The 19,443-nt window shown below is 42.9% G+C and overlaps 1 protein-coding gene across 4 annotated transcripts in view; it reads right to left on the reverse strand.

The window, feature by feature from the left end:
• Positions 1-19,443, reverse strand: part of FAM160A1 (family with sequence similarity 160 member A1) — a 299,486-nt gene that overhangs the window by 248,294 nt on the left and 31,749 nt on the right. Inside the window, exon 1 of one of the 4 annotated variants that reach the window (XM_021101514.1) lies at positions 4,545-6,529. The exons of the other annotated variants lie outside the window; for them this stretch is intronic. The gene's annotated coding sequence lies outside the window, so the exon portion shown is untranslated. Of the gene's footprint in view, positions 1-4,544; positions 6,530-19,443 lie in introns of those variants that run through there. 4 annotated transcript variants of the gene reach the window in all.

Genomic DNA, 19,443 nt, shown 5'->3' on the forward strand with positions numbered 1-19,443 from the left:
CTACCATCAGTCTCTCCCTGTGCAGCCTGTGCTCCAGGGCCCTGATCCTACACACACCTGGTCCTGGCAGCACGTGACTCCAGCCAGCCCTCAGGTTCACAGTCATTTTGTTCACGGGAGTCACTGCACAGACGGCACCTGCTGTGCTTCGCTGTTGACATGTCTACCTCCTCCAGGGCGAGGAACAAACCTTCTTCACCTCTGCAATCTAACGCAGCCAACTCTCCCACCCCACCCTCGCTTAATTCCCCTGGGAACGGGGGAATTATTTATTGTCTCCCTCCCACTAAATGTCCACTCAGTGAGAACACAGGCTTTGCTTGCTTTGATCTCAACTATACTCCAGCATCTAGAACAGTGCCTGGCACATGGGTGATCAAAAGCTTAGGATAAATTGATAAACAGGAAATTGAATTCCATCTTGTAGAGAAGGTATTTTTACACGTATTTTATAAGCCCTGATACCTGGTGATCTTGACATCCCACTCCGGCACCCGGCATAGTGCTGGACAAGTGGGCGCCTCGACAAATTCCTATTAGGTTGAACTGGTGGGTCAATAAATGAATAAACCACTTGAGCTTTTATCTTCTAAATCTGACTATGTTTCATCTTGTCAATAAAGAAGAATATGTATCATGTCTTAGGACACACGATGCCCCCTGCCCAGGGACAGGCAGCATGTGGCATGAAGTAGTGTTGTCCCAGAGCCTCAGTTCAAGTGCCAGCTCTGTCACTGCCCACCTACGTGACTTTTGAGCCAGCTAGTTAACCTCTCCTCCCTTCAGCCTCCTCTCACGCAAAGCAGCCTATTTACTTCATAGCCAAGTGAAGAGCCAGTCCTAAACCCTTTATTACCCCTCCTTTACCAGTCTGAAATTGTTCCCACTCATGTTAGAATGCTTTAATATATGTTGCCTGAACTCGAGAGGGTCATTATTTAAAACTGTAGGGGATTACGTTTACACTATTAATTCTCCGCTAACTTTTCATGACCTTACAGCCCTTAAGCACTCATCCAGTGAGCACAGGTGACGTGAGCATATGACTGCCACCATCCCTAACACTTCCTGGGACCAGAGCAGTATGTCCCGAGATGGCACTATCTCAAGCAGAAGGGCAATTCTCTTTCCCACACAGGAAACAGCACAACCATCGGATACGTGATGAGTACAAGAACTGTAGCCATTAAGTGCATTACAAAATAACATGACCCCAGCTCAAGACGGGATGATTTAAAAATAATAATAATCAAGGGCTCAGTGCTCATGTAAGTGCGAGTCACTCAAAACACATTCAAATCCCTCTGGGGGACAATTCTGCTGGGAGGTAGGGAGTGTCTGGCCAGGACTCACATGGATGAAATGTCACTGAACAGGTAGGAGGTTATGACTCAGTCACCGACAGGAGTCACAGAGGTTCAGCAGACAGGCAGAAGACACAATGAGGCTTCACCACAAACAAGGCAAGATCTTTTTCTAAGAGCCTCATTCAACAAAAAGCAGGGACCTGACAAAGAAGATATTTAGCATGGAACCACTCTTAAAAAGACCAAATTCAAAAGACCCTTCTCTCCCAAATCTTGATATTATTGCTAGGCATAAAAAAATATTTGCATAAGGGGGCAGGAAAATATATCTGCATAAGCAAGAACTGTCTGCATGGAAGCAATATGAAAATGGAAGTCTTTACTGGCAAGGAGTAAACCAAACAAAAAGCCAATGAAAGCCAAAGCTCTGCTGCTCAGGTGAAAAAGAACACTTGAGAATAAAAGGTCAAGAGAACTCAAAAGTTCCCGGCTGCCTAGCTAAGGCTTCCCACCTCATTAGCTTACAGAGCTGCCTACTATTCTCAGAGCACCTACACCCTGCTGAGTTGAGGGCATGTTTCCAGAAGTGAACAAGAGAGAAGCACGGTGCTTGGAGTTCCCGTTGTGGTTCAGCAGGTTAAGAACCCGTGTGGGTTAAGGACTCGACATTGTCTCTTTGAGGATGTGGCCTCACTCATTGGGTTGAGGGGCTGGTGTTGCTGTGGCTGTGGTGTAGGCTGGCAACTGCAGCTCCAATTCCACCCCTAGCCTGGAATTTCCATAAGCCATGGGTGTGACCTTGAAAAGAAAAGCAAAAAGAGAGAGAGAAAGGAAAGCACAGTGCTCATGGTGTTCTGAAAGGATCTGTGACAAACGTCCTGCTTGAACATAGTCTTCAAGAGCTGCTCAATAGCTGCAGCCATCGGTTCAGCTATCGGTTCTGCATCTCCAAAGGCATTCCCATAGATTAAAAGGCACAGACGTTTTATGTGTGTTTGTGTTTCTTTTTAGCGCCTCACTGCAGCATATATGAAGTTCCCAGGCTAGGGGTTGAATTGGAGCTAAAGCTGCCGGCCTACACCACAGCTCACAGCAATGCCAGATCCTTAACCCACTGATCGAGGCCAGGGATCAAACCCACATCTTCAGGGACACCAGTGGGATTTCTAACCCACTGAGCCACAACAGAAACTCCTATGTGTTATTTTAATTTCAGTTATTCCCTCTTAAAATCAATGCTGATTTAAGGTATAGGAGAGAGGGAGTACACAAAGCAACTTTCTTCCAAAATTAGGAGGTAAAGGGGCAATAAAGACTTTACAAGGAGTTCCCGTCGTGGCGCAGTGGTTAACGAATCCGACTAGGAACCATGAGGTTGCGGGTTCGGTCCCTGCCCTTGCTCAGTGGGTTAACGATCCGGCGTTGCCGTGAGCTGTGGTGTAGGTCGCAGACGCGGCTCGGATCCCGCGTTGCTGTGGCGCTGGCGTAGGCCGGTGGCTACAGCTCCGATTCAACCCCTAGCCTGGGAATCTCCATATGCCGAGGGAGCGGCCCAAGAAATAGCAACAACAACAACAACAACAACAAAAAAGACAAAAGACAAAAAAAAAAAAAAAAAAAAAAAAAAAGACTTTACAAAAGAGGTGAAGCAGTAGTGGCTAAAAAATATATATATATCAACTAAAATACTGAATACATAATCTTGAATGGCAGAACTTGGCAAGAATCCCTAGTAATTTTCAGTGGACAGACATGGTCCCTGTTCTGTGATCTTTCACACTAACAGGGACTTTTCCTAAACACAGAACTTGGCATCTAAAGGATTTTAAACACTTGATAATAGTTTATTCAAGTCCCTATTACATTTTTTCCTGGTTAAAAAAAAAAAATTGCAAGATGAATTTTGCCCATGGAGGACAGAAAGCACCGAGATGAAGTGAATGACTGACTTCACAAAGTAATATGCATCCCTCTGCCTCATGGCCAGAAGCAAACGTGAGACATCCTTACAGTGTGAAGAGTGACTATGTACAAGATTTTCACAGAAACCGCAGAGCCCACACGTCCACGGGAGTGAGTACTGGCCCCTTCAAAGACTACCTGCTCATAGCCAAAAGCCCGCCAATGCCCACAATGTCTTAGAGCAACTCTTTCAAGGCTGCCTTCGTGTACATAACATTCTTTTGAAATATTCAACTGTGACAAATTTGGTTCTTTGAAAGTGGAATTTGATATCTGTGAGTTGGAACTCCATTTGGAAAATAAAGAGAAACAGAAAGATGGGTATTATTTTTAATCAAAAGGACAAGTGCTTTTCTTGTGTGGCTTGCAAATGACTTCCAAAGACAATTCTTTGAAACTATTCCAAACTCCCTCTCTAACAGCAGCAGCTATGGAACAAGCAGGCCACCTCCATACATGATCTCTCTGAAGGGCACATTCAGCGTTTCACGTATGCCGCCTTTGGTGCAGGCACTATGCGTTAATTAGGGAACAGCTCTATCGGATTCCATTTTTTCATGTTATTCATTCATTCAACAAATTTTTATGGGGCATTTGATATGTGCTAGGTACTGTACTAAGTCCTAGAGAGATAATAGTGAGCAAAACAGGTCCACTGCCTGCCCTCGTGAAGACGATTTACGTAAGCACATAAATTATAGCTAATAAGTCAGTCCAATGGGAAGAAAAGACATATGGTGATGCAAAAGCCTATTAAAAATGATTAAAGAAGGGGGTTCCGTTGTGGTTCAGTGGTTAACAAATCTGTCTAGGAACCATGAGGTTGCAGATTCGATCCTTGGCCTTGCTCAGTGGGTTAAGGATCTGGTGTTGCTGTGAGCCGTGGTGTATGTCGAAGACTCGGCTCAGATCTGGTGTTGCTTGGCTGTGTAGGCCGGCAGCTGTAGCTCTGATTCAACCCCCAGCCTGGGAACCTCAATATGCCCCAAGAACAGCCCTAAAAAAGGCAAAAAAAAAAAATTTTTAAATGATTAAAGAAGACAAGTAGGTGATACAAATAAAGCTTATTTAACACTTCATGAAGTGGACAGTCTCCTTTCGGAGAACTGCAGAACAGGTCGGAAGGCAGAAAACTTTGATGGAATAAAGAATAAAGAACAAAGAGGAGAAAGACAGAACATATCTGATTGGCTGGGCCACACAGGCAACCGTGTTTGGAGTGAGCAGGCCAGAGCTGGCTTGGCCTTTGCGGACTGGCTGATTGGATATACTTACTGTGTCTCTAGTCAAGTAGAGCAGTTTTGGGGACCCCAGCATCATCCACATGTCAGTTGCTAGTGGGGACCCCTCCGGGTCAAGAGAGGTTCCGTCTTGGGCCTAGAAAGTTAATTTCAACAAGCCTGTAAGAGTGAGACCCAGCTGGTGTCAAGAGGCTTCCCTGAATTTGAGATAAAAGGAGTTGACTCAATAAGCAAAGGGACTAGAGGGGGAGAGGTATGAAGATGGTGGGGGTGGAGGAGGATGACGTTCCAAGGAGAGCAAATAGCACATGCTAAGGCCCTGCGGCGTTTTAAAAGAATATGGGTGTGGTAAGAAATGAAAGGAAGACCATGGAGCTGAGGTCCTGAGAGCTGGTGAGAGCATGGTCAGAGATGAGGTCGCTGAGGTCAGAGGCAGGACTTCACAGAGCCTGGTACACATTAAAGATCTTGACTTACTTTTTAAGAGCAATGAGAGACAGGATGGAGAAGCAAAGGGGCACCATGAAATCAACATGTCACTCAACATAGGAGAGTGGACGGGGTAGATGCAAGAAGACCAATGGTTAAGAAGCTATTGTCTACAAGAGAGGATGGAGCTAACCCAGATGAGAGAAATGCATGGATTTCAGAGGCACTAAGGATGTAAAAGCAGTGAAGGTCTGGATGGTATCCTATCTTCGTTATTTACTCAAAGAAATGCTTTGGTTTTGCCTAAGAATGCCTTATTGGTTAATTACTTGCACACATAAAAAACATCACACAAAAGTCAGACTTCTTTTTCAGTTGGATTTCTGCATCATATTTTATCTTCGGGCAGATGAAGAAGAAAAGGTAACAAAGAGAAAAACAAAACTAGAGAAGTATCTCCTTTTATGTAAAAAGGTATATTCCTGAAAAAAATTGAGCGATACCTAGGTAATAAAAGAACCTGTATCTTAAAGATGATTACTGAGTAAATATTTCTTTCTTGCACAGAAACACACTAAAAAATGGAGAACAGATTCTCATGATGCTAGATCAAGTGAAATGTAAACAATTTTCTCAATTATTTCAGACCTATTTCTCCTTTATTACAAGGTACATAAATCAGGTGATTTTTACAACTCTAAAAGGAGGGAATGGCTGAGAGATTTAATAATCTCCATCAAGTTTTATAATAAGCCATTTAGTAAGCAACGAGAATGCCCAAGAGGCTGGCTCAGATTTACATCTATACTTCACCAATGACTCTGCCCACTTGGAAAAGTCATTTTTATATCTATATTACTATAATGCACCACGCTAATCCATACCTTCCAAAAATACAGCTCTCCAGGAGGCCTAGGTCACGATGTCAGAACAATGTAGTGAGAAGCTCAAAACACAGTCAGCCTTGTAAACTCTATGAACACCCATATACCACAAAAAGTGGAATTCTAAACTGAATTGGCCAAGTGTTCTCATGTCTGATGTAGCCAGGACAATTCTGCATCACACTCAGAACAAACACAAAGGAGGGCACCAGGTTTTAGGAGGCTCAGATATCAACAACAAATGTACCGGCTCCATTCTAACACCAGGGCTAAAAAAAGACAGTCTAATTCTGAGATTTTGCAAAGAGAATGTATACCACCCCTTCAAAATGCAGCTTTTAACTAGGAAAGAAACAAATTCAGTATGAAAATCACTGAGGAAAGACTATAAAACCACAACATGTTAATAAATTGACTTTAAAGGCTAAATGCACATTTCAACATGCTGCTTTTGGTGACTTAAGATAGTATTTTATCGGAGACTGCACATGAATTTGTTTTCCTTCCTTAAAACAAAAATCATTAAGGAACTAAAGTATCTGTGAAGTAACGTGAATCATCTAAAACAGTGTCTTGGCAGTCATCACCCTTTATAACATATATACTTAAGCCTGACTTGGGCAGAAGGTAGGGGTTTTTTGGGGTTTTTTTGTTTGTTTGTTTGTTTTGTGATTTTGCCATTTCTTGGGCTGCTCCCGAGGCATATGGAAGTTCCCAGGCTAGGGGTCGAATCGGAGCTGTAGCCGCCGGCCTACGCCACAGCCACAGCAACTCGGGACCAAGCCGCGTCCACAATCCACACCATAGCTCACAGCAACGCCAGATCCTCAACCCACTGAGCAAGGCCAGGGATCGAACCTGCAACCTCATGGTTCCCAGTCGGATTCATCAACCACCGAGCCCCGACGGGAACACCAGAAGATGGTATTTTAAGAAATATACTTCTGACCTCCAGAGAGAGGCAAGGCTGCTGCATATTCCAGAGTGCTTTGCTTTCAATGTCCTTCCCTCACAACTCACCACATTCACCCCTGTTTTCCCAGGATGTCCTCCAAGTACTGCTGTCAGGTTTGACCCAGATTCCTAAGGAGACTTTTCTTTGCCCTGGGACCCAGTGCTCGTGAAAGTCTGTGTGTGCCTTTTAAGAATGGGGTCTCCATTTCCCCCATTCCCATGGAGCTCCTGTGCACAAGCCCCACTGGCCTTCAATGCAAGATGCTCCAGGGGCTCTTTCTCCCAGTGCCAGATCCCCACAGGTGGGAGTTTGATGTGAGGCTCAGAACTCTCACTCCTGCAGGTGAGTCTCTGTTGCAAGACATGTTTTTATAACATTTTCTTAGCCTCTTTGCTGAAAACTCCATCTCATCCTTCCTTACTTTTTCCCATCTTCCTGCTTGAGAAACAGTCATGGTGATGGTAAATGACTTAAGCTTAAGAACAAAGACCTAAAGGCATGGGTTATTCGTGGGGGTCAGCTGAATGAGGACATAATACAATGGTCTAGGTGCACTGGACCTGTGCAGATTGGCACGCCATTTGCACAAGCATGATATGTCCTCTAAAGAGTAAGAGAAAGAGGAACCTCATGACGAAGTGGTTTATGAGTGGTTGTTAACAGAATATGCATTAGAAAAGACAACCATGGTGCAAACCTAGGCACACAGGGTTGCCACAAATAGGCATGCCATTTGCAGAAGCACAGTGAGGATTCTCTGAAATGCTATGCATAGATAGCTAACTCAAATGCTAATGATTCTTAAATGCCTATAGTTTAGAGTAAAAAGTTTAATCATTTACCAGCTAAGTGACTTTTAAAATAATAATAAAAAAAAAAAAACCTATATCCTGCACCTACAACCCCCTTTACGCTTGATATAATCCTCAAGAGCACAATAAAAGCAGTGTGGTTTCTTGAGGCAGGGCTCTTGGTCCCTGAGACCTTGAGTCCCCCGGTTCCCACCTTTACTTAAGAAAAAAAAAAAAAAGAAATATACTTCTGATAGGTGACAATAGCTCTTTAAGAAATGCTGTGCTCTGCCTTGGGTGGTTATTTTCAAATGTGGGCCTTGAAATCTTTCCAGCACAGAGGGGAGAAAGAGAAATCATGAAAAAATCTCATTATTGGGAGCTTTTAAGGAAACAGAGAATAAAAACAGATTAAAACTAGGAATTAAAATCTCAAGCCTTATAAAACGAAAAATAGTAATTCACAGGAAGATATTCATTACTACTGAACCCGGGAGTGTACCTACGTGCCAGGCTCCAGCTCATTTGGACGGTTTATGATCCCATGAAAACACAGTTGAAACCTAGTAAAAATGTTGACCCTTAAATGATTTCATCTGCTTGACAAAGATGCAGTAATAAGTTTTTCAGCCCACGAGTCTCCAAAGTCAACCACACTTCTTCACCCGCTCACCAGCACCTTAGTGAGGAAGAGAAAAGGGGGTTCTTATCCCAGCCTCAGGTCATCTTCAGTCTCTAAATTCCAAGTGAAGGGACATTCATTCGCACTTTACTTTTTGTTTGTTTGTTTGTTTTATGGCCACACCCGTGGCACATGGAAGTTCCCTGGCCAGGAAATGATTCAGAGCCACAGCTGTGACTTACACCACAGCTGCATCAATGCCTGATCCTTATCACAGGATCCTTTAACCCACTGCACCCATTCAGGATTGAACCTGCCCCTCTGCAGCAACCCAAGCTGCTGCAGTGGGATTCTTAACCCACTGTGCCACAGCAGGAACTCCATCCTTTACTTTTCTTGAGAAGCACAAAGAAGTATGTCTGAAAAAGTGGTGAATGCTTGCAGGATGAATATCAGATGCCTCATATCTAAATTTAATAAACAGAACAAAATTAAGGTTCGTATTTATCAGGGGTTAATATGGTATGTTCCAATTCTGCAAGGTACTGATTACTATGGCATTTTGGTTCACCTTTGTTTGTTGGTTTTCACTTTTTATTACGGAAATTTTCAACATAAAGTGGAGAGGGTAATATGATGAACTGCCATCGCTCAGCTCAAGAATGAACAATGTAAAGCCATTCATAATCTTCCATTCCCACTCCTTGCCTCTGCTGGATTATTTTCAAGAAATTTCATCTATCACAGCTAAGACGAGCAGGACAAAAAATGGCTTGCAAAGATGTATCACTTTCTAATTCCCAGAAGCTGTGAATATTACTTTAGAGGGCCAAAAAAATGTGACAATACCTTTGGACTTTTAAGGAGGAATTTATCTTGGATTATCCAAGTAAGCCCTCACATGTGTAGGAGAGAGGCAGAGGGAGATGGGACACAGACCTACCAGGAGGAGAAGGCCGTATGAGAGGCACAGAGATGCAGCCACAAGCCAAGGACGGCTTCCATAATCTGGAAGAGGCAAGAATTCTCCCCTCGCATCTCAGAGGGGGCACAAGGTCTTGCCTAAGGCTTGATTTTCTACTTCTAGCCTCCAGAACCATGAGAGAATCAATTTATGTTGTTTAATCCACCCAGTCTACGGTAATTTTGTTACCATAGTCATAGGAAACTGATACGTTATCATGCAATCTGCAAAACATTTTAGTATGTATCTTTAAGAATGACTCTTTTTAAAATAATACCATTATCATTCCCTTTTTTTAAAGTCCTCTAATTTGTCTAATAGCCAGATTTTATTTGTTTGTTTGTTTTTGTTTTGTCTTTTTAGGGCTGAACCCACGGCACGTGGAGGTTCCAGGCTAGGGGTAGAATTGGAGCTGTAGGACACCATAGCCACAGCATATACGGGATCCGAGCCACGTCTGCGACCTACACCACGGCTTATGGCAACACCGGATCCTTAATCCACTGAGCAAGGCCAGGGATCAAACCTATGTCAAGGATGCCAGTCAGATTCATTTCCGCTGAGCCACGACGGGAACTCCTAACAGCCGGAGTTTAAATTTCCCAAATTGTTTCATAATTTTATAATTCATAACTTTATGATGATTTAGCCAAACCAAGATTCAAACATTGTTAGGTCACTTAAGTCCCAATGCCACTTTAAAAAAATACTAAATAAAAATATAATAAATAAATAAAAACACTTATCTGACGCTGACTTTGGGGGGAAAATAACAGTACCTCTGCCTTCTTTGCTTTTCTTGCATTTACTGAACAAATTGAATAACTCGTCCTATAGAAACTTCCACATTCTGGATTTGGCTGATTGCATCTCTATGGTGTTGCTGGACATGTGTCGTCTTTTTCCTGTGTTTCCTATAAACTAGTAGTTAGATCTAACGTCTTGATTAGAATCACATTCAGGTTTTTTTTGGAAAGAAATGTCAGAGATAGTTCTATATTTTCTCTACAGCATCAAATTAGGGGGCATGTTTTTACTTCTCTTTTTATAACGTTAAGATCGCTCAGTGGGTTCAGGGGTTATTAGCCTGACCCATCACTATCACGTTCTCCATCAGCCTTTGACCTAATAGTTTTAGGAGTCACTGATAATCATTCACTAGATTATTTCATCAGGGGTAACAAAATGATAATATTTTCTTCAGATCACTCCATCTGTAATTATTAGCTGGAAATCTTCTTAAAAATGAGATTTTTGTCCCAACCATCTATCAGGTTACTCTGAAATACAGAGTTGGTTTTTTTGTTTGTTTATTTGCTCTTTTTAGGGCCCCACCTGCAGCATATGCAAGTTCCCAGGCTAGGGGTCAAATCCGAGTTGCAGCTGCTAGCCTACACCACAAGCCACTGCAATGCCAGCTCTGAACTGCTTCTGCGACCTATATCACAGCTCACAGCAACGCCAGATCCTTAACCCACTGAGTAAGGCCAGGGACCAAACCCGAATCCTCATGGATACTGGTCTAGGTCTTAACTTGCTGATCCACAACAGGAACTCCCCAGTTTTGTTTTGTTTTTTAATATATACAAGAAAAGTAAGATAATTCTTGATAACATCTCATTTTTAAGGTAGGGCCAGGATGGGCATCCGCCTCTTGTCTACAAAACTACTTTGTCTGTACTCAAATGAGTGTAACTTCTCAAGTGGACTCAATTCAGTCCTCAAGTTACCAATTTAAATACTCAGCCTATTATAAACAACTTCTGCAGCTCCATACCAAAAAAACAAACAACCCCATCCAAAAATGGGCAGAAGATCTAAACAGATAATTCTCCAAAGAAGACATACAGATGGCCAAAAAACACATGAAAAGATGTTCAGCGTCACTCATTATTAGAGAAATGCAAATCAAAACCACGATGAGGTACCACCTTACACCAGCCAGAATGGCCATCATCAAAAAGTCTACAAACAATACGTGCTGGAGAGGGTGTGGAGAAAAAGGAACCCTAGTACACTGTGGGTGGGATTGTAAATTGGTGCAACCACTGTGGAAAGTAGTATGGAGATTCCTCAGAAAACTAAACATAGAACTACCATTTGTTCCAGCAATCCCACTCCTGGGCATCTACCCAGAGAAAACCACGACTCGCAAAGACACATGTACTCCAATGTTCATTGCAGCACTATTTACAATAGCCAAGACATGGAAACAACCTAAATGTCCATCGACAGAGGAGTGGATCCAGAAGATATGGTACATATACACAATGGAATATTACTCAGCCATCAAAAAGAACAAAATAACCAGCATTTTTAGCAACATGGATGGACCTAGAAACGATCATGCTAAGTGAAGTCAGCCATACAATGAGACACCAACATCAAATGCTTTCACTGACATGTGGAATCTGAAAAAAGGACAGACGGAACTTCTTTGCAGAAGAGATGCTGACTCACAGACATTGAAAAACTTATGGTCTCCGGAGGAGACAGTTTGGGGGGTGGGGGATGTGCCTGGGCTGTGGGATGGAAATCCTGTGAAATCAGATTGTTATGATCATTATACAACTACAGATGTGATAAATTCATTTAAGTAATAAAAAAAAAAAAAAAAGTTTAAATCTAAAAAATAAATAAATACTCAGCCACAATATGAAACCTATTTTTGAAGAATAAGAGCCAGGATCCAACAAGGCTGTATCAATTTGATGTCCTTCATAGGATTTATGCCCTATCTGATCAATGCACACTCCTCAACCAAGCCCTTCAAACCACTCACTGTGAGTCTTCCTGATCCTAACACACCCCCACCTTCTCATTCTGGACTCTGAGCCTTTGGTTCAGTGCTCTGCACACCTGCGTCTCACCCTCAAACCAGTTTATGCTGTCCTCTGCCCCTCAAAAGTAAACACACCTCCCGCTCCTGCGTGCAGCGCCCTCCTTTCTTGTGGGAAGGGCACAGTCTTTCTTTCAGGAGACTGTTCCTTTTCCCCATCCTATCTATGTATTTCTATGTGAGGCTATCAATTTTTACCAAATCATTTGTGCCCCTGACCAGAGGGACCAAGGTCAGCCAGAGGCATTTCTGGGATTTCGAGATGGAGACTAAAAAGAAGGTCAGGCTCTCTCTCTGGGTGATCCTTGGCTTGCTGGCAGCCCTGGCACTGGCCATGTAGGGGAAACGGACTCAGAGAGAAATCAGGATAAGAGACAGGGTGTCTGGGTGGTACAGGAGTTGCTAGTTTGGGCTTCCAAGAGTTCCTCATTTCTCCCACACTATGGCCCTATCAGCCAAAGAATTCCCTTTCTGCCATACAGTTCCAATTTCTATAATTTACAACCAAAGGACTCCTAATATAATCCCCACCGTGATTCTTAAAGACCATAACCACCGTGCCCTGTACCTTTCTGGTTTTCGTGCTTACATTCAATACAAATAACGCTTCATCGCAAGTCCTGGATTTTTTGCACGCCAAATACAAATAGGTCACCATCTTTTGAGGCCTTGCAGACAAATATCTTACACACCTTTTGAAAGACTCTTTCCTAAACAATCCCTAGAACAGTGCTAATCTCTATGAGTACATAAATAATAACCACCATGTGTGGATTATTACGTCTGTGTTAAACATTTCACACGTGTTATCTTATTTACCTTATTTAACCCTCACGGCAACTTCCTGGGATGGGCACTATTATCTCCGCTTAAAGATAAAGAAGCTAAGGTTCATTGTAGGAAAGTAAGTAGTCCAATGACACCCATTTACTAAATAGAAAAGCAGGCGTTTGAACAAGATTTGCGTCCACATTGCATCCTCTTTCCACCATGCTCATGTTGCCTCTTACAACAATAACTACTTACTACTAATTAACTTCCCAGAGAGTATAACTGATCAAAGACCTCCGTTTAACCCCTAACTTTCCACTAACCTCAATGCACATGGGGAGTTCCAACTGTGGCTCAGCAGGTAAAGAACCCAACGGAGCATCTGTGAGGATGCAGGTTCCATCCCTGGCCTCGCTCAGTGGGTTAAGGATCCAGCATTGCCTCTAGCTGCATGTAGGTTGCAGACATAACTTGGCTCTGGTGTTGCTGTGGCTGTGGTGTAGGCCGGCAGCTGTAGCTCCAATTTGACCCCTAGCCTGGGAACCTCCTCATGCCACAGGTGTGGCCATAAAAAGAATAAAATTAAAAATTGAAAAATAAAAATAAAATGTTTAAAGTACATGTCCGTCTACCATTAAAAAGAAGTCATAAATTAATGCATAAATACATGAGCTATCAGAAAATGAGTGTCTTTACAAAGTTGCACTCTGGGTTACTTCGCTGTACAGCAGAAATTGACAGAACATTGTAAATCAACTGTAATAAAAATTTCTTTTAAAAAGTTATACTACAATTTCTCCCTAATTGCTCCTGGCAGCCTGAGGGCTAAATGCTGGCATTTCTCTTAGAGTAAGGGGTAAAAGGAATGAATATTTAAGACCACTCTGCCAGAACAAGATGTATACATCTCCCCTGGTGGGGATAATTCAAAACAGCAAAAGGAGATTTGTGAGCACCTGTCAACGGGTGACACGTCTTCAGCTCTCCATGTGCTCAGAGGAATACTCCCGTGTCATCATTAGACACTAATGGTTATTGAGCACTCCCATGGCTTGGAGGCAAGAACAGTAGGCCTTTGGGAAGAAAATGGCTCTGTCGTCTTAGCTCCTCGAGAAGGGCCAGGAGGACAGTAACACAGTTTACTGGCAGAGAACCTGCAAGTCATCAGCTCTCATCTCTACCTGGTCTACATCCTTCTGGCCAACTTTTCCAATTCCACGTTTGTGTCTCCACTTCCTGCTGAACAGGTCCACATGGAACCCCGGCTGCCCAATGAATGCTCAGACGACAAGAGTGTTTTGGCATCTAGCCAAGAACTTTCCGTTAAAAAGTCCCATAGATGGGGCTGGTGGCTGTTTCTTTGTTTTTTCTTCCTTTCTCATTTTTACCACATTACTTGAGGACCTGATACCATATACACACTCTTTTCTGGAAAATATGGTTGTTCGTAGAAGGCCAGAAACCACTGTCAATGACGCATGCTCCTTATTTATAATTTGGCGGCAGCACAAAGGCGGGGGGGGGGGGCGGGGGGGAGCAGGCCCAGCACACATTGAAGGACTGTGGCCACTGACAGGACCAGACCTTCCGCTGATGGGACAAGACTTTGCTAACATGAAGTCCCTGGTGACAGACCGGCCCTAAAGAATTCATTGCCATCACATACTCACAAGCACTTCAGATGAGATCAGATATGGGACAGCGATGGATGTGCATATTCCAACAGCCAAGGAATACTAAAGCACTCTATTGGAGTTCCCGTCGTGGCTTGGCAGAAACCAATCTGATTAGCACCCATGAGGATGTAGGTTTGATCCCGGCATCACTCAGTGGATTAAGGATCTGGGGGTAAGTTGCAGATGCAGCTCGGATCCCACGTTGCTGTGGCTGTGGTGTAGACCAGCAGCTGTAGCTGTAAATAATCACATAAAGTGCTCCTGCTACTGACGTGGCTGTTACAAAGGCACAGACCTAGGGAACAGGTAGCTGTGCCATTAGGAAGTAGGTCCGGATAGAAGGGACCGTCAGGAACAAGGAGAAAAAAAGAAAGAGAGGGCCCAGAGGATTCATGAGAAAGCCTAGACAACAAAGAGGATGTGGGGGTGAAGGGTTTCAGGTTAGCACATTCCTATTCAATTCAACAAACGCTGCGCAGCAGATACTACGTCTTGCGACAAAGAGCCAAAGACAGTCCAAACTAATACAGCCAAGATCCCTACCCCCTCATGGAGCTTTATGTCCTTATTTGGGGAGACAGTTGATCAACAACACACATAATAAATAAGTAAACTGTAATCTGTTAGAAGGTAAGTGCAGGAGAACAGAGTGGGGGGATGGAAAGCACGGAGGGCTGGCACTACTCTGAGACTGAAAGACATGCCAAAGAGGGAGTTGAGCCACGAGCCCAACTAGTATCCACTGAGGATGCAGGTTCAATCCCTGACCACACTCAGTAGGTTAAGGATCTGGCATTGCCATGGGCTGTGGTGTGGGTTGCACATGCAGCTCATATTCCAAGTTGCTGTGGCTGTGATGGAGGCCAGCAGCTACAGCTCTGATTCAACCTCTAGCCTGGGAACTTCTGTATGCCACACGTGAGGCCCTTTAAAAAGGGAAAAAAAAAAAAAAAAAAAAAAAAAAAAAAGGAGGACCAAAGAGCAAAATGAGCTCAGATTTCCAATGATGTTCTTCAAAAACTACAATCGATTGCAGGAGAAATGAGGAAAATCACACAGAGCTTGAAGGAAATGTGCATAAAATTCGACAAATCCAAGCTGCCTAGGGACATACAGCTTACTTTCCATATTTCATCCCCTTCACCCTTGTTCAAAATTATTGATGCAAATATGCTATGTAACATATTTACAGAGGAAGACATGAAACGACTCAGCCAGATGCAGGGCAAAGGGAATTATACGCTCTCAAAGCAGATGAGAGCAAAAACTGTTACAAACCTGTACCTCAGGAAAGGGCTAATTCAAAAGGACTTTAAATATGACTCTTTTTTTTCTTAGGAAAAGTTGGTTCTAGGTCAAGGATAATATATGTTTCATTTCTGGTAACAACTCCAAACAACTGGCAGTGTCTCCCTGGAGCACTGCACTGATAAAGAGTTCTGGGTCCAGTGGGAAGTGAACTGGACATTTCTGCCATGGGCTCAAGACAGGGGGCTGAGACACAAGGCCCACACATGCCTTTCCTTCCCTGGTAGAGTTAAGTGCTTTTACAAAGAATCTGTAAACACTCACTGGCCACCTGCAACGTGAGCCGACGCAAGAACTATGGAGGATTGGAAGTGCTTGGTCCAAGGCCTAATGGAGTTTATAACTGGGAGGATGAACAACCATATAAAAGAGAACACTAGAAGGCAGCAAATGACTCAATTCCTAAAATTTCAGTATAGATTATTCAGATGCCAGGAAATTTCTACAAGAAAAGATAGCCAAGAAAGGCTTAATGGAGGCCACAGGCTCTGACCTGGGCCTCGAAGAACTCACTTAAGCAATTGGAAAGGGAAGGAGCCCAGCAGAAATGGAGAAAGAATGGGCAGTGTGCTTAAGAAGGAGAACAGATCAGCACAGCAGCCAGAGCAAAGGATGTACACGGGGCACCAGATGCTAGATGCCTTGCATATTAGTCAAGAATCTCCAGAGAAACAGAACCAACAGGAAAGAGATATATAAAGGAGGGCTGTGTGTATTTATAGAGACAGAAGCAGAGAAACAGATAGAAGGTTTATTATAAGGAATTGGAGCAAGTGATTATGAAGGCTGAAAAGACCCAAGACTTGGAGTCAGCCGCTGGAGAAGTGGGACAGATGACTATATAGTTCAAGTTCAAGTCCAAGTCTGAGGCCAAAGACAGAGAGATGGATGCCCCAGCTCTAAGACAGGCAGGCAGAGAGGACAAATTCTCCCTTCCTCAGCCTTTTTGTTCAATTTCGGTCTACAATGGTCTGAATTAGGCCCACCCAAATGGAAAGGCAATCTGCTTTCCTCAGTTTAGCAACTCAAACGTTAACCTCATCCAGAAACACCCTCACAGGCACACCCAGAGGAATGTCTTGCCAAACCTCTGGGCACCTCTAGGCCCATCAGGTTGGCACCTAAATTCAACCATCACACCTTAAGCTGATTCACCCTAGGAGGCACCAAGGCCCACAACCAGTGAAGGTGGCAAGGCTGTACTGGATAAAACCAAACTGATAATGGCATGAAAACGCACTGCAGAAAGAAAAGCTGGAAACAAAAACAAGGTGAAGAACATTATAACTGCTCACGTGATAGTAAGAGGCAGACCATCAACGAAACACATGTACAGGATTCTCTTCAAAATAAGGTACCAGGCTAGGTGATTAAGATGAGTTACTCTGGTCACCCTACAGTTTAACTTGACGTCAGGATCCAAACTGGAGGGGCAAGCCTAGGATTGCCAAGGTCAGCAACGAGGATGCAGATGTGAGGACTCCCCATGTAAGGAAGGGAGCCAAGCTGAGAGTTTGTTCCTGGCATGCCCATCCTGACAGAAGCTGGCAGCACAGCCAGTTGAGTCAGCCAGGCTTGAGTCAAAAAGCCTCATCAAACTGACTCGTTTTCTGATTCACTGTGGAGGAATGACCACTCCTAAAACATGACAAAGAGGTAGAATTACTTTAGGGGGAAAAAGAGGGAGGGGGCAACACAACCAGTTCCCAGACACCTAAACAAGTTACCAGCTGATTCATCAAGAGCAACTGTGGGGTCCGCTTTCCAAATCAAACATACTAAGTCCTCAACAGTGAGAAGTGAAGTACAAGGAGGAAACTCAGAGAAGGTTTGACTTAATCAAGCTGATAAGAAATTAGCCTTAACCATTATGGTTTGTTTTGTTTTGTTTTGTTTCGTTTTGTCTTTTGTCTTTTGTCTTTTAGGGCCGCACCTGCAGCATATGGAAGTTTCCAGGCTAGAGCTGTAGCTGCTGGTCTATACCACAGCCATGCCAGATCCTTAACCCACTGAGCAAGGTCAGGGATCAAACCCACATGTTTAAAGATACTAGTCAGGTTCATTAATTACTGAGCCACAATGGGAACTCCTAACAATCAAGCTTTTAATACAACTCAAGTAAAGAGATTGTTCAGTGTTTCCTGAAGCGAATCAAGGTCAATAAAAGTCCTGTTGTCGTAGTTCCTATAGTGGCGCAGTGGTTAACAAATCCGACTAGGGACCATGAGGTTGCGGGTTCAATCCCTGGCTTTGCTCGGTGGGTTGAGGATCCGGTGTTGCTGTGAGCTGTGGTGCAGGTCGCAGACGTGGCTCGGATCCCACATTGCTGTGGCTCTGGCATAGGCCAATGGCTACAGCTCCGATTAGACCCTAGCCTGGGAACCTCCATATGCCGAGGGAGGCCCAAGAAATTGCCAAAAAAGAAAAATAAATAAATAAATAAATAAAAAGTTAAAAAAAAAAGTCCTGTTGTCACATTTTTCATAAGCATTTAAATCCTGCAGCTTGCTTAAAGTAAGCAAAAGTGTAACCACTGTACAACATACACAAACAGGAGAGATTGTAAATATTCAGCTTATCCAAAAAATGACCATGTTAGAGAATAGGCAATAGTCAAAACTAATACATTAGATACACCGCACCTTCCCACAGAAAAAAAATATATATATATATTCAAGAACTGTATGCAAACTATGAAGCTTCCCCTGTATCCTAACAAGTTCTTATTTTATTAAGGACTTTTTCATACAAAAAGTATCAAGAGGAGTTTCCTGGTGGCGTAGTGGTTAAGGATTCGGTGTTGTCAACTGCTGTGGCTTGGGTTCAATTCCTTGCCCGGGAACTTCTGCATGCCATGGGTGCAGCCAAAAAAAAGATACCAAGAAACATTTTTCTTAATAAATACCAGCAAACATCATCCTCTTTTCGAGGATGTACAAAGTATTCATGCCAAATGACCTAATGATGATATTTTTAAAGTATAGCTTATATCACTTATGCATGAACACATACACACTCATGTGTGTGTGTATATACATATATATAAACACATACAAATACGTACAGGTAGGGTTGTGTATGTGTGCACACTTATATTTTTAATATATTTTTATATTCATTTTTATATATTACAAAGAAAATCATGAACTCCAAGTACAAGTTCCATGAAAACAGACAAAATAGAAGATACTCATCTTGAAGAACGAAGCATAATCTAATTGGATGGTTATGAACAGAGCTTAGACTCCATGAAAATATTAATCAACTCTCTATGATGGTCAATAAGTACTTAGCCACAGGAATTCCTGCAATTTTCCTGCTTTCAAGGAGCCCAAGTTACAAAATTTAGCCGAGGTATCTTATTTCACATTTTCCACACACAGATGAGTGAAATCGGTTCCTGGGGCTTCCTACAGGCCTAAAGATCTTAAAATTGACCCATGACCAACATTTCAACAGAGATAAGTATTAACACAAGAAGAGGAACTAAAATATACTCACTTGGCAAAACCTAGTTGATTCTCTGAATTCCTTAATGACATGCCCTAGAATAATGCTAAGAAAAAAATTTTTTAAAACTATGTTCCATAAAAAGTAATTAGCAGCTCATCCAACAACTGCAGAGTATTTTTATAGCTGTTATCAATTACTATCTTCTCTTGGGGAAGCCATTAAAACCAAAAAGAACCTGAAA

This window comes from Sus scrofa, chromosome 8 (genome assembly GCF_000003025.6).
Source record: "Sus scrofa isolate TJ Tabasco breed Duroc chromosome 8, Sscrofa11.1, whole genome shotgun sequence".
NCBI lineage: Eukaryota > Metazoa > Chordata > Mammalia > Artiodactyla > Suidae > Sus > Sus scrofa.